This window comes from Oncorhynchus gorbuscha, unplaced genomic scaffold (assembly GCF_021184085.1).
Source record: "Oncorhynchus gorbuscha isolate QuinsamMale2020 ecotype Even-year unplaced genomic scaffold, OgorEven_v1.0 Un_scaffold_579, whole genome shotgun sequence".
In the NCBI taxonomy this organism is placed as follows: domain Eukaryota; kingdom Metazoa; phylum Chordata; class Actinopteri; order Salmoniformes; family Salmonidae; genus Oncorhynchus; species Oncorhynchus gorbuscha.
The window spans coordinates 516,179-535,491 of NW_025745413.1; the positions used below are offsets into that span (position 1 = coordinate 516,179).

Consider the following 19,313-nt stretch of genomic DNA (forward strand, 5'->3'; position numbering starts at 1 on the left):
CAGGAAAAGGGACTCAAAGAACCCTCAATCTTCTGATTGAAGTCAGACGCCTTATCCATTAGGCAACTATTTAGGGAAATTGCAAACATGTGATTACATACCTATTTGACATCATAGAGACTTTGCTATGCAACAATAGACATCAAATTGTGAACCTGTCCGAATGAGGAAAGCTAGGGATTTTTAACAAGTACAAAGATACTCTTTCCTTCAATCTTGCGATGCAGATTCAGACACAATAATTCTCAGGCCTTTCAGTCTTAGATTATTAAAGTTGAACAACAATGTCCAAGCTTTTCAAAGCAACAAGATCAATGCCCTATTGAGGGAAATTGCAAACATGTTCAAATTTGCTGAGCTAATGAAATTAAACAACCACGAAGGGACTCGAACCCTCAATCTTCTGATTTGAAGTCAGACGCCTTATCCATTAGGCCACGCAGTCTATGTGATACATACCTATTTGACATCATAGAGACTTTGCTATGCAACAATAGACATCAAATTGTGAACCTGTCCGAATGAGGAAAGCTAGTGATTTTTAACAAGTACAAAGAAGACTTTCCTTCAATCTTGCGATGCAGATTCAGACACAAATTTCTCAGGCCTTTCAGTCTTAGATTATTAAAGTTGAACAACAATGTCCAAGCTTTTCAAAGCAACAAGACCAATGCCTTATTGAGGGAAATTGCAAACATGTTCAAATTTGCTGAGCTAATGAAATTAAACAACCACGAAGGGACTCGAACCCTCAATCTTCTGATTTGAAGTCAGACGCCTTATCCATTAGGCCACGCAGTCTATGTGATTACATACCTATTTGACATCATAGAGACTTTGCTATGCAACAATAGACATCAAATTGTGAACCTGTCCGAATGAGGAAAGCTAGGGATTTTTAACAAGTACAAAGATACTCTTTCCTTCAATCTTGCGATGCAGATTCAGACACAATATTTCTCAGGCCTTGCAATTATTAAAGATGAATAACAATGTCTTAGCTTTTCAAAGCAACAAGATTTCCCTTATTATTGCAAACATGTCCATATTAGCTGATTTAATGACATTAAACGACCACGAAAATGCTTCAAAACCTCAATTTTCTGTTTTGAAGTAAGACGCCTTATCCACGAGGCAACACCTTCTACTCCATATTCTCTGATATGACATCAAACAGACTTTGCTTAGCAACAATAGACATCAAATTGTGAACCTATCCGAATGAGGAAAGCTAGTGATTTTTTACAAGTACAAAGATACTATGTCCTTCAATCTTGCGATGCAATCAGACACAATATTTCTCAGGCCTTTCAGTCTTAGATTATTAAAGTTGAACAACAATGTCCAAGCTTTTCAAAGCAACAATGCCCTTATTTGAGGGAAATTGCAAACATGTTCAAATTTGCTGAGCTAATGAAATTAAACAACCACGAAGGGACTCGAACCCTCAATCTTCTGATTCGAAGTCAGACGCCTTATCCATTAGGCCACGCAGTCTATGTGATACATACCTATTTGACATCATAGAGACTTTGCTATGCAACAATAGACATCAAATTGTGAACCTGTCCGAATGAGGAAAGCTAGGGATTTTTAACAAGTACAAAGATACTCTTTCCTTCAATCTTGCGATGCAGATTCAGACACAATAATTCTCAGGCCTTTCAGTCTTAGATTATTAAAGTTGAACAACAATGTCCAAGCTTTTCAAAGCAACAAGATCAATGCCTTATTTGAGGGAAATTGCAAACATGTTCAAATTTGCTGAGCTAATGAAATTAAACAACCACGAAGGGACTCAAACCCTCAATCTTCTGATTTGAAGTCAGACGCCTTATCCATTAGGCCACGCAGTCTATGTGATTACATACCTATTTGACATCATAGAGACTTTGCTATGCAACAATAGACATCAAATTGTGAACCTGTCCGAATGAGGAAAGCTAGGGATTTTTAACAAGTACAAAGATACTCTTTCCTTCAATCTTGCGATGCAGATTCAGACACAATAATTCTCAGGCCTTTTAGTCTTAGATTATTAAAGTTGAACAACAATGTCCAAGCTTTTCAAAGCAACAAGATCAATGCCCTATTGAGGGAAATTGCAAACATGTTCAAATTTGCTGAGCTAATGAAATTAAACAACCACGAAGGGACTCGAACCCTCAATCTTCTGATTTGAAGTCAGACGCCTTATCCATTAGGCCACGCAGTCTATGTGATTACATACCTATTTGACATCATAGAGACTTTGCTATGCAACAATAGACATCAAATTGTGAACCTGTCCGAATGAGGAAAGCTAGGGATTTTTAACAAGTACAAAGATACTCTTTCCTTCAATCTTGCGATGCAGATTCAGACACAATATTTCTCAGGCCTTGCAATTATTAAAGATGAATAACAATGTCTTAGCTTTTCAAAGCAACAAGATTTCCCTTATTTCTGGGAAATTGCAAACATGTCCATATTAGCTGATTTAATGACATTAAACGACCACGAAAATGCTTCAAAACCTCAATTTTCTGTTTCGAAGTAAGACGCCTTATCCACGAGGCAACACCTTCTACTCCATATTCTCTGATATGACATCAAACAGACATGCTTAGCAACAATAGACATCAAAATTGTGAACATATCCGAATGAGGAAAGCTAGTGATATTTTACAAGTACGTAAAGACTATGTCCCTCAATCTTGCGAGAATCAGACACAATATTTCTCAGGCCTTTCAGTCTTAGATTATTAAAGTTGAACAACAATGTCCAAGCTTTTCAAAGCAACAAGAATGTCTTATTGAGGGAAATTGCAATTATGTTCAAATTTGCTGAGCTAATGAAATTAAACAACCATCCGAATGAAGGGACTCGAACCCTCAATCTTCTGATTTGAAGACAGAATAATTCTCAAGTCTTAGATTATTAAAGTTGAACAACAATGTCCAATAACATGTTCAAATTTGCTGAGCTAATGAAATTAAACAACCACGAAGGGACTCGAACCCTCAATCTTCTGATTTGAAGTCAGACGCCTTATCCATTAGGCCACGCAGTCTATGTGATACATACCTATTTGACATCATAGAGACTTTGCTATGCAACAATAGACATCAAATTGTGAACCTGTCCGAATGAGGAAAGCTAGGGATTTTTAACAAGTACAAAGATACTCTTTCCTTCAATCTTGCGATGCAGATTCAGACACAATAATTCTCAGGCCTTGCAGTCTTAGATTATTAAAGTTGAACAACAATGTCCAAGCTTTTCAAAGCAACAAGATCAATGCCCTATTGAGGGAAATTGCAAACATGTTCAAATTTGCTGAGCTAATGAAATTAAACAACCACGAAGGGACTCGAATACTCAATCTTCTGATTTGAAGTCAGACGCCTTATCCATTAGGCCACGCAGTCTATGTGATACATCCCTATTTGACATCATAGAGACTTTGCTATGCAACAATAGACATCAAATTGTGAACCTGTCCGAATGAGGAAAGCTAGTGATTTTTAACAAGTACAAAGATATTTCCTTCAATCTTGCGATGCAGATTCAGACACAATATTTCTCAGGCCTTGCTTAATTATTAAAGATGAATAACAATGTCTTAGCTTTTCAAAGCAACAAGATTTCCCTTATTTCTGGGAAATTGCAAACATGTCCATATTAGCTGATTTAATGACATTAAACGACCACGAAAATGCTTCAAAACCTCAATTTTCTGTTTCGAAGTAAGACGCCTTATCCACGAGGCAACACCTTCTACTCCATATTCTCTGATATGACATCAAACAGACATGCTTAGCAACAATAGACATCAAAATTGTGAACATATCCGAATGAGGAAAGCTAGTGATATTTTACAAGTACGTAAAGACTATGTCCCTCAATCTTGCGATGCAGAATCAGACACAATATTTCTCAGGCCTTTAGTCTTAGATTATTAAAGTTGAACAACAATGTCCAAGCTTTTCAAAGCAACAAGATCAATGCCTTATTTGAGGGAAATTGCAAACATGTTCAAATTTGCTGAGCTAATGAAATTAAACAACCACGAAGGGACTCGAAACCCTCAATCTTCTGATTTGAAGTCAGACGCCTTATCCATTAGGCCACGCAGTCTATGTGATACATACCTATTTGACATCATAGAGACTTTGCTATGCAACAATAGACATCAAATTGTGAACCTGTCCGAATGAGGAAAGCTAGGGATTTTTAACAAGTACAAAGATACTCTTTCCTTCAATCTTGCGATGCAGATTCAGACACAATAATTTCTCAGGCCTTTTAGTCTTAGATTATTAAAGTTGAACAACAATGTCCAAGCTTTTCAAAGCAACAAGATCAATGCCTTATTTTGAGGGAAATTGCAAACATGTTCAAATTTGCTGAGCTAATGAAATTAAACGACCACGAAGGGACTCAAACCCTCAATCTTCTGATTTGAAGTCAGACGCCTTATCCATTAGGCCACGCAGTCTATGTGATACATACCTATTTGACATCATAGAGACTTTGCTATGCAACAATAGACATCAAATTGTGAACCTGTCCGAATGAGGAAAGCTAGGGATTTTTAACAAGTACAAAGATACTCTTTCCTTCAATCTTGCGATGCAGATTCAGACACAATAATTCTCAGGCCTTTTAGTCTTAGATTATTAAAGTTGAACAACAATGTCCAAGCTTTTCAAAGCAACAAGATCAATGCCCTATTGAGGGAAATTGCAAACATGTTCAAATTTGCTGAGCTAATGAAATTAAACGACCACGAAGGGACTCAAACCCTCAATCTTCTGATTTGAAGTCAGACGCCTTATCCATTAGGCCACGCAGTCTATGTGATTACATACCTATTTGACATCATAGAGACTTTGCTATGCAACAATAGACATCAAATTGTGAACCTGTCCGAATGAGGAAAGCTAGGGATTTTTAACAAGTACAAAGATACTCTTTCCTTCAATCTTGCGATGCAGATTCAGACACAATAATTCTCAGGCCTTTCAGTCTTAGATTATTAAAGTTGAACAACAATGTCCAAGCTTTTCAAAGCAACAAGATCAATGCCTTATTGAGGGAAATTGCAAACATGTTCAAATTTGCTGAGCTAATGAAATTAAACAACCACGAAGGGACTCGAACCCTCAATCTTCTGATTCGAAGTCAGACGCCTTATCCATTAGGCCACGCAGTCTATGTGATACATACCTATTTGACATCATAGAGACTTTGCTATGCAACAATAGACATCAAATTGTGAACCTGTCCGAATGAGGAAAGCTAGGGATTTTTAACAAGTACAAAGATACTCTTTCCTTCAATCTTGCGATGCAGATTCAGACACAATAATTCTCAGGCCTTTTAGTCTTAGATTATTAAAGTTGAACAACAATGTCCAAGCTTTTCAAAGCAACAAGATCAATGCCCTATTGAGGGAAATTGCAAACATGTTCAAATTTGCTGAGCTAATGAAATTAAACAACCACGAAGGGACTCGAATACTCAATCTTCTGATTTGAAGTCAGACGCCTTATCCATTAGGCCACGCAGTCTATGTGATACATCCCTATTTGACATCATAGAGACTTTGCTATGCAACAATAGACATCAAATTGTGAACCTGTCCGAATGAGGAAAGCTAGGGATTTTTAACAAGTACAAAGATACTCTTTCCTTCAATCTTGCGATGCAGATTCAGACACAATATTTCTCAGGCCTTGCAATTATTAAAGATGAATAACAATGTCTTAGCTTTTCAAAGCAACAAGATTTCCCTTATTTCTGGGAAATTGCAAACATGTCCATATTAGCTGATTTAATGACATTAAACGACCACGAAAATGCTTCAAAACCTCAATTTTCTGTTTCGAAGTAAGACGCCTTATCCACGAGGCAACACCTTCTACTCCATATTCTCTGATATGACATCAAACAGACATGCTTAGCAACAATAGACATCAAAATTGTGAACATATCCGAATGAGGAAAGCTAGTGATATTTTACAAGTACGTAAAGACTATGTCCCTCAATCTTGCGATGCCGAATCAGACACAATATTTCTCAGGCCTTTCAGTCTTAGATTATTAAAGTTGAACAACAATGTCCAAGCTTTTCAAAGCAACAAGACCAATGTCTTATTTCGGGAAATTGCAATTATGTTCAAATTTGCTGAGCTAATGGAATTAAACAACCACGAAGGGACTCGAACCCTCAATCTTCTGATTCGAAGTCAGACGCCTTATCCATTAGGCCACGCAGTCTATGTGATACATACCTATTTGACATCATAGAGACTTTGCTATGCAACAATAGACATCAAATTGTGAACCTGTCCGAATGAGGAAAGCTAGGGATTTTTAACAAGTACAAAGATACTCTTTCCTTCAATCTTGCGATGCAGATTCAGACACAATAATTCTCTCAGGCCTTTCAGTCTTAGATTATTAAAGTTGAACAACAATGTCCAAGCTTTTCAAAGCAACAAGATCAATGCCCTATTGAGGGAAATTGCAAACATGTTCAAATTTGCTGAGCTAATGAAATTAAACAACCACGAAGGGACTCGAACCCTCAATCTTCTGATTTGAAGTCAGACGCCTTATCCATTAGGCCACGCAGTCTATGTGATTACATACCTATTTGACATCATAGAGACTTTGCTATGCAACAATAGACATCAAATTGTGAACCTGTCCGAATGAGGAAAGCTAGGGATTTTTAACAAGTACAAAGATACTCTTTCCTTCAATCTTGCGATGCAGATTCAGACACAATAATTCTCAGGCCTTTTAGTCTTAGATTATTAAAGTTGAACAACAATGTCCAAGCTTTTCAAAGCAACAAGATCAATGCCCTATTGAGGGAAATTGCAAACATGTTCAAATTTGCTGAGCTAATGAAATTAAACAACCACGAAGGGACTCGAATCAATCTTCTGATTTGAAGTCAGACGCCTTATCCATTAGGCCACGCAGTCTATGTGATTACATCCCTATTTGACATCATAGAGACTTTGCTATGCAACAATAGACATCAAATTGTGAACCTGTCCGAATGAGGAAAGCTAGGATTTTTAACAAGTACAAAGACTTTTCAATCTTGCGATGCAGATTCAGACACAATATTTCTCAGGCCTTGTCAATTATTAAAGATGAATAACAATGTCTTAGCTTTTCAAAGCAACAAGATTTCCCTTATTTCTGGGAAATTGCAAACATGTCCATATTAGCTGATTTAATGATTCAGAAAATGCTTCAAAACCTCAATTTTCTGTTTCGAAGTAAGGCCTTATCCACGAGGCAACACCTTCTCTCCATATTCTCTGATATGACATATGCTTAGCAACAATAGACATCAAAATTGTGAACATATCCAATGAGGAAAGCTAGTGATATACAAGTACGTAAAGACTATGTCCCTCAATCTTGCGATGCGAATCAGACACAATATTTCTCAGGCCTTTCAGTCTTAGATTATTAAAGTTGAACAACAATGTCCAAGCTTTTCAAAGCAACACGACCAATGTCTTATTTCGGGAAATTGCAATTATGTTCAAATTTGCTGAGCTAATGAAATTAAACAACCACGAAGGGACTCGAACCCTCAATCTTCTGATTTGAAGTCAGACGCCTTATCCATTAGGCCACGCAGTCTATGTGATTACATACCTATTTGACATCATAGAGACTTTGCTATGCAACAATAGACATCAAATTGTGAACCTGTCCGAATGAGGAAAGCTAGGGATTTTTAACAAGTACAAAGATACTCTTTCCTTCAATCTTGCGATGCAGATTCAGACACAATAATTCTCAGGCCTTTCAGTCTTAGATTATTTGAACAACAATGTCTTAGCTTTTCAAAGCAACAAGATCAATGCCTTATTTTGGGAATTGCAAACATGTCCAAAAGCTGATTTAAAGAAAATGACTTCAAAACCTCAATTTTCTGATTTGAAGTCAGACGCCTTATCCATTAGGCAACACCTTCTATTTGAAATTGCAAACCTATTTGACATCAAAGAGACTTTGCTATGCAACAATAGACATCAAATTGTGAACCTGTCCGAATGAGGAAAGCTAGTGATTTTTTACAAGTACAAAAGACTATGTCCCTCAATCTTGCGATGCAGAATCAGACACAAATTTCTCAGGCCTTCAGTCTTAGATTATTAAAATGAATAACAATGTCAGCTTTTCAAAGCAACAAGATCCTTATTTCTGGGAAATTGCAAACATGTCCATATTAGCTGATTTAATGACATTAAACGACCACGAAAATGCTTCAAAACTCAATTTTCTGTTTCAAAGTAAGACGCCTTATCCACGAGGCAACACCTTCTACTCCATATTCTCTGATATGACATCAAAGACTGTTGCTTAGCAACAATAGACATCAAATTGTGAACCTATCCGAATGAGGAAAGCTAGTGATATTTTAACAAGTACAAAATACTATTTCCTTCAATCTTGCGATGCAGAATCAGACACAATATTTCTCAGGCCTTTCAGTCTTAGATTATTAAAGTTGAACAACAATGTCCAAGCTTTTCAAAGCAACAAGACCAATGTCTTTTTTGAGGGAAATTGCAATTATGTTCAAATTAGCTGAGCTAATGAAATTAAACAACCACGAAGGGACTCGAACCCTCAATCTTCTGATTCGAAGTCAGACGCCTTATCCATTAGGCCACGCAGTCTATGTGATACATACCTATTTGACATCATAGAGACTTTGCTATGCAACAATAGACATCAAATTGTGAACCTGTCCGAATGAGGAAAGCTAGGGATTTTTAACAAGTACAAAGATACTCTTTCCTTCAATCTTGCGATGCAGATTCAGACACAATAATTCTCAGGCCTTTTTAGTCTTAGATTATTAAAGATGAACAACAATGTCCAAGCTTTTCAAAGCAACAAGATCAATGCCCTATTGAGGGAAATTGCAAACATGTTCAAATTTGCTGAGCTAATGAAATTAAACAACCACGAAGGGACTCGAACCCTCAATCTTCTGATTCGAAGTCAGACGCCTTATCCATTAGGCCACGCAGTCTATGTGATTACATACCTATTTGACATCATAGAGACTTTGCTATGCAACAATAGACATCAAATTGTGAACCTGTCCGAATGAGGAAAGCTAGGGATTTTTAACAAGTACAAAGATACTCTTTCCTTCAATCTTGCGATGCAGATTCAGACACAATAATTCTCAGGCCTTTTAGTCTTAGATTATTAAAGTTGAACAACAATGTCCAAGCTTTTCAAAGCAACAAGATCAATGCCTTATTGAGGGAAATTGCAAACATGTTCAAATTTGCTGAGCTAATGAAATTAAACAACCACGAAGGGACTCGAAACCCTCAATCTTCTGATTTGAAGTCAGACGCCTTATCCATTAGGCCACGCAGTCTATGTGATGATACATCCCTATTTGACATCATAGAGACTTTGCTATGCAACAATAGACATCAAATTGTGAACCTGTCCGAATGAGGAAAGCTAGGGATTTTTAACAAGTACAAAGATATTTCCTTCAATCTTGCGATGCAGATTCAGACACAATATTTCTCAGGCCTTGCAGTCTTAGATTTAAAGATGAATAACAATGTCTTAGCTTTTCAAAGCAACAAGATTTCCCTTATTTCTGGGAAATTGCAAACATGTCCATATTAGCTGATTTAATGACATTAAACGACCACGAAAATGCTTCAAAACCTCAATTTTCTGTTTCAAGTAAGACGCCTTATCCACGAGGCAACACCTTCTACTCCATATTCTCTGATATGACATCAAACAGACATGCTTAGCAACAATAGACATCAAAATTGTGAACATATCCGAATGAGGAAAGCTAGTGATATTTTACAAATACAAAAGACTATGTCCCTCAATCTTGCGATGCCGAATCAGACACAATATTTCTCAGGCCTTTCAGTCTTAGATTATTAAAGTTGAACAACAATGTCCAAGCTTTTCAAAGCAACAAGACCAATGTCTTATTGAGGGAAATTGCAATTATGTTCAAATTTGCTGAGCTAATGGAATTAAACAACCACGAAGGGACTCGAACCCTCAATCTTCTGATTCGAAGTCAGACGCCTTATCCATTAGGCCACGCAGTCTATGTGATACATACCTATTTGACATCATAGAGACTTTGCTATGCAACAATAGACATCAAATTGTGAACCTGTCCGAATGAGGAAAGCTAGGGATTTTTAACAAGTACAAAGATACTCTTTCCTTCAATCTTGCGATGCAGATTCAGACACAATAATTCTCAGGCCTTTAGTCTTAGATTATTAAAGTTGAACAACAATGTCCAAGCTTTTCAAAGCAACAAGATCAATGCCCTATTGAGGGAAATTGCAAACATGTTCAAATTTGCTGAGCTAATGAAATTAAACAACCACGAAGGGACTCGAATACTCAATCTTCTGATTTGAAGTCAGACGCCTTATCCATTAGGCCACGCAGTCTATGTGATTACATACCTATTTGACATCATAGAGACTTTGCTATGCAACAATAGACATCAAATTGTGAACCTGTCCGAATGAGGAAAGCTAGGGATTTTTAACAAGTACAAAGATACTCTTTCCTTCAATCTTGCGATGCAGATTCAGACACAATATTTCTCAGGCCTTTTCAGTCTTAGATTATTAAAGATGAATAACAATGTCCAAGCTTTTCAAAGCAACAAGATTTCCCTTATTTCTGGGAAATTGCAAACATGTCCATATTAGCTGATTTAATGACATTAAAGACCACGAAAATGCTTCAAAACCTCAATTTTTCAAGACGCCTTCAGCAACACCTTCTCTCCATATTCTCTGATATGACATCAAACAGATTAGCAACAATAGACATCAAAATTGTGAACCTATCCGAATGAGGAAAGCTAGTGATATTTTACAAGTACAAAAGACTATGTCCCTCAAATGCTGAATCAGACACAATATTTCTCAGGCCTTTCAGTCTTAGATTATTAAAGTTGAACAACAATGTCCAAGCTTTTCAAACAACAAGACCAATGCCTTATTGAGGGAAATTGCAAACATGTTCAAATTAGCTGAGCTTATGAAATTAAACCACCACGAAGGGACTCGAACCCTCAATCTTCTGATTTGAAGTCAGACGCCTTATCCATTAGGCCACGCAGTCTATGTGATTACATACCTATTTGACATCATAGAGACTTTGCTATGCAACAATAGACATCAAATTGTGAACCTGTCCGAATGAGGAAAGCTAGGGATTTTTAACAAGTACAAAGATACTCTTTCCTTCAATCTTGCGATGCAGATTCAGACACAATAATTCTCAGGCCTTTTAGTCTTAGATTATTAAAGTTGAACAACAATGTCCAAGCTTTTCAAAGCAACAATATCAATGCCCTATTGAGGGAAATTGCAAACATGTTCAAATTTGCTGAGCTAATGAAATTAAACAACCACGAAGGGACTCGAATACTCAATCTTCTGATTTGAAGTCAGACGCCTTATCCATTAGGCCACGCAGTCTATGTGATTACATCCCTATTTGACATCATAGAGACTTTGCTATGCAACAATAGACATCAAATTGTGAACCTGTCCGAATGAGGAAAGCTAGGATTTTTAACAAGTACAAAGATACTCTTTCCTTCAATCTTGCGATGCAGAATCAGACACAATATTTCTCAGGCCTTGCAATTATTAAAGATGAATAACAATGTCTTAGCTTTTCAAAGCAACAAGATTTCCCTTATTTCTGGGAAATTGCAAACATGTCCATATTAGCTGATTTAATGACATTAAACGACCACGAAAATGCTTCAAAACCTCAATTTTCTGTTTAAGTAAGTAAGACGCCTTATCCACGAGGCAACACCTTCTACTCCATATTCTCTGATATGACATCAAACAGACATGCTTAGCAACAATAGACATCAAAATTGTGAACATATCCGAATGAGGAAAGCTAGTGATATTTTACAAGTACGTAAAGACTATGTCCCTCAATCTTGCGATGCCGAATCAGACACAATATTTCTCAGGCCTTTCAGTCTTAGATTATTAAAGTTGAACAACAATGTCCAAGCTTTTCAAAGCAACAAGACCAATGTCTTATTGAGGGAAATTGCAAACATGTTCAAATTTGCTGAGCTAATGAAATTAAACAACCACGAAGGGACTCGAACCCTCAATCTTCTGATTTGAAGTCAGACGCCTTATCCATTAGGCCACGCAGTCTATGTGATACATACCTATTTGACATCATAGAGACTTTGCTATGCAACAATAGACATCAAATTGTGAACCTGTCCGAATGAGGAAAGCTAGGGATTTTTAACAAGTACAAAGATACTCTTTCCTTCAATCTTGCGATGCAGATTCAGACACAATAATTCTCAGGCCTTTAGTCTTAGATTATTAAAGTTGAACAACAATGTCCAAGCTTTTCAAAGCAACAAGATCAATGCCCTATTGAGGGAAATTGCAAACATGTTCAAATTTGCTGAGCTAATGAAATTAAACAACCACGAAGGGACTCGAACCCTCAATCTTCTGATTTGAAGTCAGACGCCTTATCCATTAGGCCACGCAGTCTATGTGATTACATACCTATTTGACATCATAGAGACTTTGCTATGCAACAATAGACATCAAATTGTGAACCTGTCCGAATGAGGAAAGCTAGGGATTTTTAACAAGTACAAAGATACTCTTTCCTTCAATCTTGCGATGCAGATTCAGACACAATAATTCTCAGGCCTTTAGTCTTAGATTATTAAAGTTGAACAACAATGTCCAAGCTTTTCAAAGCAACAAGATCAATGCCTTATTGAGGGAAATTGAAATTATGTTCAAATTTGCTGAGCTAATGAAATTAAACAACCACGAAGGGACTCGAACCCTCAATCTTCTGATTGAAGTCAGACGCCTTATCCATTAGGCCACGCAGTCTATGTGATTACATACCTATTTGACATCATAGAGACTTTGCTATGCAACAATAGACATCAAATTGTGAACCTGTCCGAATGAGGAAAGCTAGGGATTTTTAACAAGTACAAAGATACTCTTTCCTTCAATCTTGCGATGCAGATTCAGACACAATAATTCTCAGGCCTTTCAGTCTTAGATTATTAAAGTTGAACAACAATGTCCAAGCTTTTCAAAGCAACAAGATCAATGCCCTATTGAGGGAAATTGCAAACATGTTCAAATTTGCTGAGCTAATGAAATTAAACAACCACGAAGGGACTCGAACCCTCAATCTTCTGATTTGAAGTCAGACGCCTTATCCATTAGGCCACGCAGTCTATGTGATTACATACCTATTTGACATCATAGAGACTTTGCTATGCAACAATAGACATCAAATTGTGAACCTGTCCGAATGAGGAAAGCTAGGGATTTTTAACAAGTACAAAGATACTCTTTCCTTCAATCTTGCGATGCAGATTCAGACACAATAATTCTCAGGCCTTTTAGTCTTAGATTATTAAAGTTGAACAACAATGTCCAAGCTTTTCAAAGCAACAAGATCAATGCCTTATTGAGGGAAATTGCAAACATGTTCAAATTTGCTGAGCTAATGAAATTAAACAACCACGAAGGGACTCGAACCCTCAATCTTCTGATTGAAGTCAGACGCCTTATCCATTAGGCCACGCAGTCTATGTGATTACATACCTATTTGACATCATAGAGACTTTGCTATGCAACAATAGACATCAAATTGTGAACCTGTCCGAATGAGGAAAGCTAGGGATTTTTAACAAGTACAAAGATACTCTTTCCTTCAATCTTGCGATGCAGATTCAGACACAATAATTCTCAGGCCTTTCAGTCTTAGATTATTAAAGTTGAACAACAATGTCCAAGCTTTTCAAAGCAACAAGATCAATGTCTTATTTAGGGAAATTGCAAACATGTTCAAATTTGCTGAGCTAATGGAATTAAACAACCACGAAGGGACTCGAACCCTCAATCTTCTGATTCGAAGTCAGACGCCTTATCCATTAGGCCACGCAGTCTATGTGATACATACCTATTTGACATCATAGAGACTTTGCTATGCAACAATAGACATCAAATTGTGAACCTGTCCGAATGAGGAAAGCTAGGGATTTTTAACAAGTACAAAGATACTCTTTCCTTCAATCTTGCGATGCAGATTCAGACACAATAATTCTCAGGCCTTTAGTCTTAGATTATTAAAGTTGAACAACAATGTCCAAGCTTTTCAAAGCAACAATATCAATGCCCTATTGAGGGAAATTGCAAACATGTTCAAATTTGCTGAGCTAATGAAATTAAACAACCACGAAGGGACTCGAATACTCAATCTTCTGATTTGAAGTCAGACGCCTTATCCATTAGGCCACGCAGTCTATGTGATTACATCCCTATTTGACATCATAGAGACTTTGCTATGCAACAATAGACATCAAATTGTGAACCTGTCCGAATGAGGAAAGCTAGTGATTTTTAACAAGTACAAAGATACTCTTTCCTTCAATCTTGCGATGCAGATTCAGACACAATATTTCTCAGGCCTTGCAATTATTAAAGATGAATAACAATGTCTTAGCTTTTCAAAGCAACAAGATTTCCCTTATTTCTGGGAAATTGCAAACATGTCCATATTAGCTGATTTAATGACATTAAACGACCACGAAAATGCTTCAAAACCTCAATTTTCTGTTTCGAAGTAAGACGCCTTATCCACGAGGCAACACCTTCTACTCCATATTCTCTGATATGACATCAAACAGACATGCTTAGCAACAATAGACATCAAAATTGTGAACATATCCGAATGAGGAAAGCTAGTGATATTTTAAGTACGTAAAGACTATGTCCCTCAATCTTGCGATGCGAATCAGACACAATATTTCTCAGGCCTTTCAGTCTTAGATTATTAAAGTTGAACAACAATGTCCAAGCTTTTCAAAGCAACAAGACCAATGTCTTATTGAGGGAAATTGCAAACATGTTCAAATTTGCTGAGCTAATGAAATTAAACAACCACGAAGGGACTCGAACCCTCAATCTTCTGATTGAAGTCAGACGCCTTATCCATTAGGCCACGCAGTCTATGTGATACATACCTATTTGACATCATAGAGACTTTGCTATGCAACAATAGACATCAAATTGTGAACCTGTCCGAATGAGGAAAGCTAGGGATTTTTAACAAGTACAAAGATACTCTTTCCTTCAATCTTGCGATGCAGATTCAGACACAATAATTCTCAGGCCTTTTAGTCTTAGATTATTAAAGTTGAACAACAATGTCCAAGCTTTTCAAAGCAACAAGATCAATGCCTTATTGAGGAAATTGCAAACATGTTCAAATTTGCTGAGCTAATGAAATTAAACAACCACGAAGGGACTCGAAACCCTCAATCTTCTGATTTGAAGTCAGACGCCTTATCCATTAGGCCACGCAGTCTATGTGATTACATACCTATTTGACATCATAGAGACTTTGCTATGCAACAATAGACATCAAATTGTGAACCTGTCCGAATGAGGAAAGCTAGGGATTTTTAACAAGTACAAAGATACTCTTTCCTTCAATCTTGCGATGCAGATTCAGACACAATAATTCTCAGGCCTTTCAGTCTTAGATTATTAAAGTTGAACAACAATGTCCAAGCTTTTCAAAGCAACAAGATCAATGCCCTATTGAGGGAAATTGCAAACATGTTCAAATTTGCTGAGCTAATGAAATTAAACAACCACGAAGGGACTCGAACCCTCAATCTTCTGATTTGAAGTCAGACGCCTTATCCATTAGGCCACGCAGTCTATGTGATACATCCCTATTTGACATCATAGAGACTTTGCTATACAACAATAGACATCAAATTGTGAACCTTTCCGAATAAGGAAAGCTAGGGATTTTTAACAAGTACGTAAAGACTATGTCCCTCAATCTTGCGATGCCGAATCAGACACAATATTTCTCAGGCCTTCAATTATTAAAGATGAATAACAATGTCTTAGCTTTTCAAAGCAACAAGATTTCCCTTATTTCTGGGAAATTGCAAACATGTCCATATTAGCTGATTTAATGACATTAAACGACCACGAAAATGCTTCAAAACCTCAATTTTCTGTTTTGCCTTATCCACGAGGCAACACCTTCTACTCCATATTCTCTGATATGACATCAAACAGACATGCTTAGCAACAATAGACATCAAAATTGTGAACATATCCGAATGAGGAAAGCTAGTGATATTTTACAAGTACAAAAGACTATGTCCCTCAATCTTGCGATGCGAATCAGACACAATATTTCTCAGGCCTTTCAGTCTTAGATTATTAAAGTTGAACAACAATGTCCAAGCTTTTCAAAGCAACAAGATCAATGTCTTATTGAGGGAAATTGCAAACATGTTCAAATTTGCTGAGCTAATGAAATTAAACAACCACGAAGGGACTCGAACCCTCAATCTTCTGATTGAAGTCAGACACCTTATCCATTAGGCCACGCAGTCTATGTGATACATACCTATTTGACATCATAGAGACTTTGCTATGCAACAATAGACATCAAATTGTGAACCTGTCCGAATGAGGAAAGCTAGGGATTTTTAACAAGTACAAAGATACTCTTTCCTTCAATCTTGCGATGCAGATTCAGACACAATAATTCTCAGGCCTTTTAGTCTTAGATTATTAAAGTTGAACAACAATGTCCAAGCTTTTCAAAGCAACAAGATCAATGCCTTATTGAGGGAAATTGCAAACATGTTCAAATTTGCTGAGCTAATGAAATTAAACAACCACGAAGGGACTCGAACCCTCAATCTTCTGATTCGAAGTCAGACGCCTTATCCATTAGGCCACGCAGTCTATGTGATTACATACCTATTTGACATCATAGAGACTTTGCTATGCAACAATAGACATCAAATTGTGAACCTGTCCGAATGAGGAAAGCTAGGGATTTTTAACAAGTACAAAGATACTCTTTCCTTCAATCTTGCGATGCAGATTCAGACACAATAATTCTCAGGCCTTTTAGTCTTAGATTATTAAAGTTGAACAACAATGTCCAAGCTTTTCAAAGCAACAAGATCAATGCCCTATTGAGGGAAATTGCAAACATGTTCAAATTTGCTGAGCTAATGAAATTAAACAACCACGAAGGGACTCGAATACTCAATCTTCTGATTTGAAGTCAGACGCCTTATCCATTAGGCCACGCAGTCTATGTGATACATCCCTATTTGACATCATAGAGACTTTGCTATGCAACAATAGACATCAAATTGTGAACCTGTCCGAATGAGGAAAGCTAGGGATTTTTAACAAGTACAAAGATACTCTTTCCTTTCAATCTTGCAATGCAGATTCAGACACAATATTTCTCAGGCCTTTCAGTCTTAGATTATTAAAGTTGAACAACAATGTCCAAGCTTTTCAAAGCAACAAGATCAATGCCCTATTGAGGGAAATTGCAAACATGTTCAAATTAGCTGAGCTAATGAAATTAAACAACCACGAAGGGACTCAAAACCTCAATCTTCTGATTTGAAGTCAGACGCCTTATCCATTAGGCCAACAGTCTATGTGATTACATACCTATTTGACATCATAGAGACTTTGCTATGCAACAATAGACATCAAATTGTGAACCTGTCCGAATGAGGAAAGCTAGGGATTTTTAACAAGTACAAAGATACTCTTTCCTTCAATCTTGCGATGCAGATTCAGACACAATAATTCTCAGGCCTTTTAGTCTTAGATTATTAAAGTTGAACAACAATGTCCAAGCTTTTCAAAGCAACAAGACCAATGCCTTATTGAGGGAAATTGCAAACATGTTCAAATTTGCTGAGCTAATGAAATTAAACAACCACGAAGGGACTCGAATACTCAATCTTCTGATTTGAAGTCAGACGCCTTATCCATTAGGCCACGCAGTCTATGTGATACATACCTATTTGACATCATAGAGACTTTGCTATGCAACAATAGACATCAAATTGTGAACCTGTCCGAATGAGGAAAGCTAGGGATTTTTAACAAGTACAAAGATACTCTTTCCTTCAATCTTGCGATGCAGATTCAGACACAATAATTCTCAGGCCTTTCAGTCTTAGATTATTAAAGTTGAACAACAATGTCCAAGCTTTTCAAAGCAACAAGACCAATGCCCTATTGAGGGAAATTGCAAACATGTTCAAATTTGCTGAGCTAATGAAATTAAACGACCCTATTTTGACATCATACAGACTTTGCTATGCAACAGTAGACATCAAAGTTGTGAACCTGTCCGAATGAGGAAAGCTAGTGATATTTAACAAGTAAGAAGAGACCTTTTCCCTCAATCTTGCGATGCAGAGTCAGACACAATAATTCTCAGGCCTTGCAATTATTAAAGATGAATAACAATGTCTTAGCTTTTCAAAGCAACAAGATTTCCCTTATTTCGGGAAATTGCAAACATGTCCATATTAGCTGATTTAATGACATTAAACGACCACGAAAATGCTTCAAAACCTCAATTTTCTGTTTCAAGTAAGACGCCTTATCCACGAGGCAACACCTTCTACTCCATATTCTCTGATATGACATCAAACAGACTTTGCTTAGCAACAACAGACATCAAAATTGTGAACCTATCCGAATGAGGAAAGCTAGTGATATTTTACAAGTACGTAAAGACTATGTCCCTCAATCTTGCGATGCCGAATCAGACACAATATTTCTCAGGCCTTTCAGTCTTAGATTATTAAAGTTGAACAACAATGTCCAAGCTTTTCAAAGCAACAAGACCAATGCCTTATTTAGGGAAATTGCAAACATGTTCAAATTTGCTGAGCTAATGAAATTAAACAACCACGAAGGGACTCGAACCCTCAATCTTCTGATTTGAAGTCAGACGCCTTATCCATTAGGCCACGCAGTCTATGTGATACATACCTATTTGACATCATAGAGACTTTGCTATGCAACAATAGACATCAAATTGTGAACCTGTCCGAATGAGGAAAGCTAGGGATTTTTAACAAGTACAAAGATACTCTTTCCTTCAATCTTGCGATGCAGATTCAGACACAATAATTCTCAGGCCTTTTAGTCTTAGATTATTAAAGTTGAACAACAATGTCCAAGCTTTTCAAAGCAACAAGATCAATGCCCTATTGAGGGAAATTGCAAACATGTTCAAATTTGCTGAGCTAATGAAATTAAACAACCACGAAGGGACTCACATCATAGAGACTTTGCTATGCAACAATAGACATCAAATTGTGAACCTGTCCGAATGAGGAAAGCTAGGGATTTTTAAC

At 37.0% G+C, this 19,313-nt stretch overlaps 8 non-coding genes across 8 annotated transcripts; all 8 read right to left on the reverse strand.

Annotated features, from left to right (window-relative positions):
* Positions 1-1,424: 1,424 nt before the first annotated feature.
* trnar-ucg lies at positions 1,425-1,497 on the reverse strand. The gene has a single exon. It is a non-coding gene; the product is annotated as a tRNA-Arg (tRNA).
* Positions 1,498-5,125: 3,628 nt separating this feature from the next.
* trnar-ucg lies at positions 5,126-5,198 on the reverse strand. Its single transcript has one exon. It is a non-coding gene; the product is annotated as a tRNA-Arg (tRNA).
* A 994-nt stretch (positions 5,199-6,192) lies between these two features.
* Positions 6,193-6,265, reverse strand: trnar-ucg. Its single transcript has one exon. It is a non-coding gene; the product is annotated as a tRNA-Arg (tRNA).
* A 2,365-nt stretch (positions 6,266-8,630) lies between these two features.
* trnar-ucg lies at positions 8,631-8,703 on the reverse strand. Its single transcript has one exon. It is a non-coding gene; the product is annotated as a tRNA-Arg (tRNA).
* A 286-nt stretch (positions 8,704-8,989) lies between these two features.
* Positions 8,990-9,062, reverse strand: trnar-ucg. Its single transcript has one exon. It is a non-coding gene; the product is annotated as a tRNA-Arg (tRNA).
* Positions 9,063-10,061: 999 nt separating this feature from the next.
* Positions 10,062-10,134, reverse strand: trnar-ucg. The gene has a single exon. It is a non-coding gene; the product is annotated as a tRNA-Arg (tRNA).
* Positions 10,135-13,963: 3,829 nt separating this feature from the next.
* Positions 13,964-14,036, reverse strand: trnar-ucg. The gene has a single exon. It is a non-coding gene; the product is annotated as a tRNA-Arg (tRNA).
* A 2,760-nt stretch (positions 14,037-16,796) lies between these two features.
* On the reverse strand, positions 16,797-16,869 carry trnar-ucg. The gene has a single exon. It is a non-coding gene; the product is annotated as a tRNA-Arg (tRNA).
* Between the last annotated feature and the right edge of the window lie 2,444 nt (positions 16,870-19,313).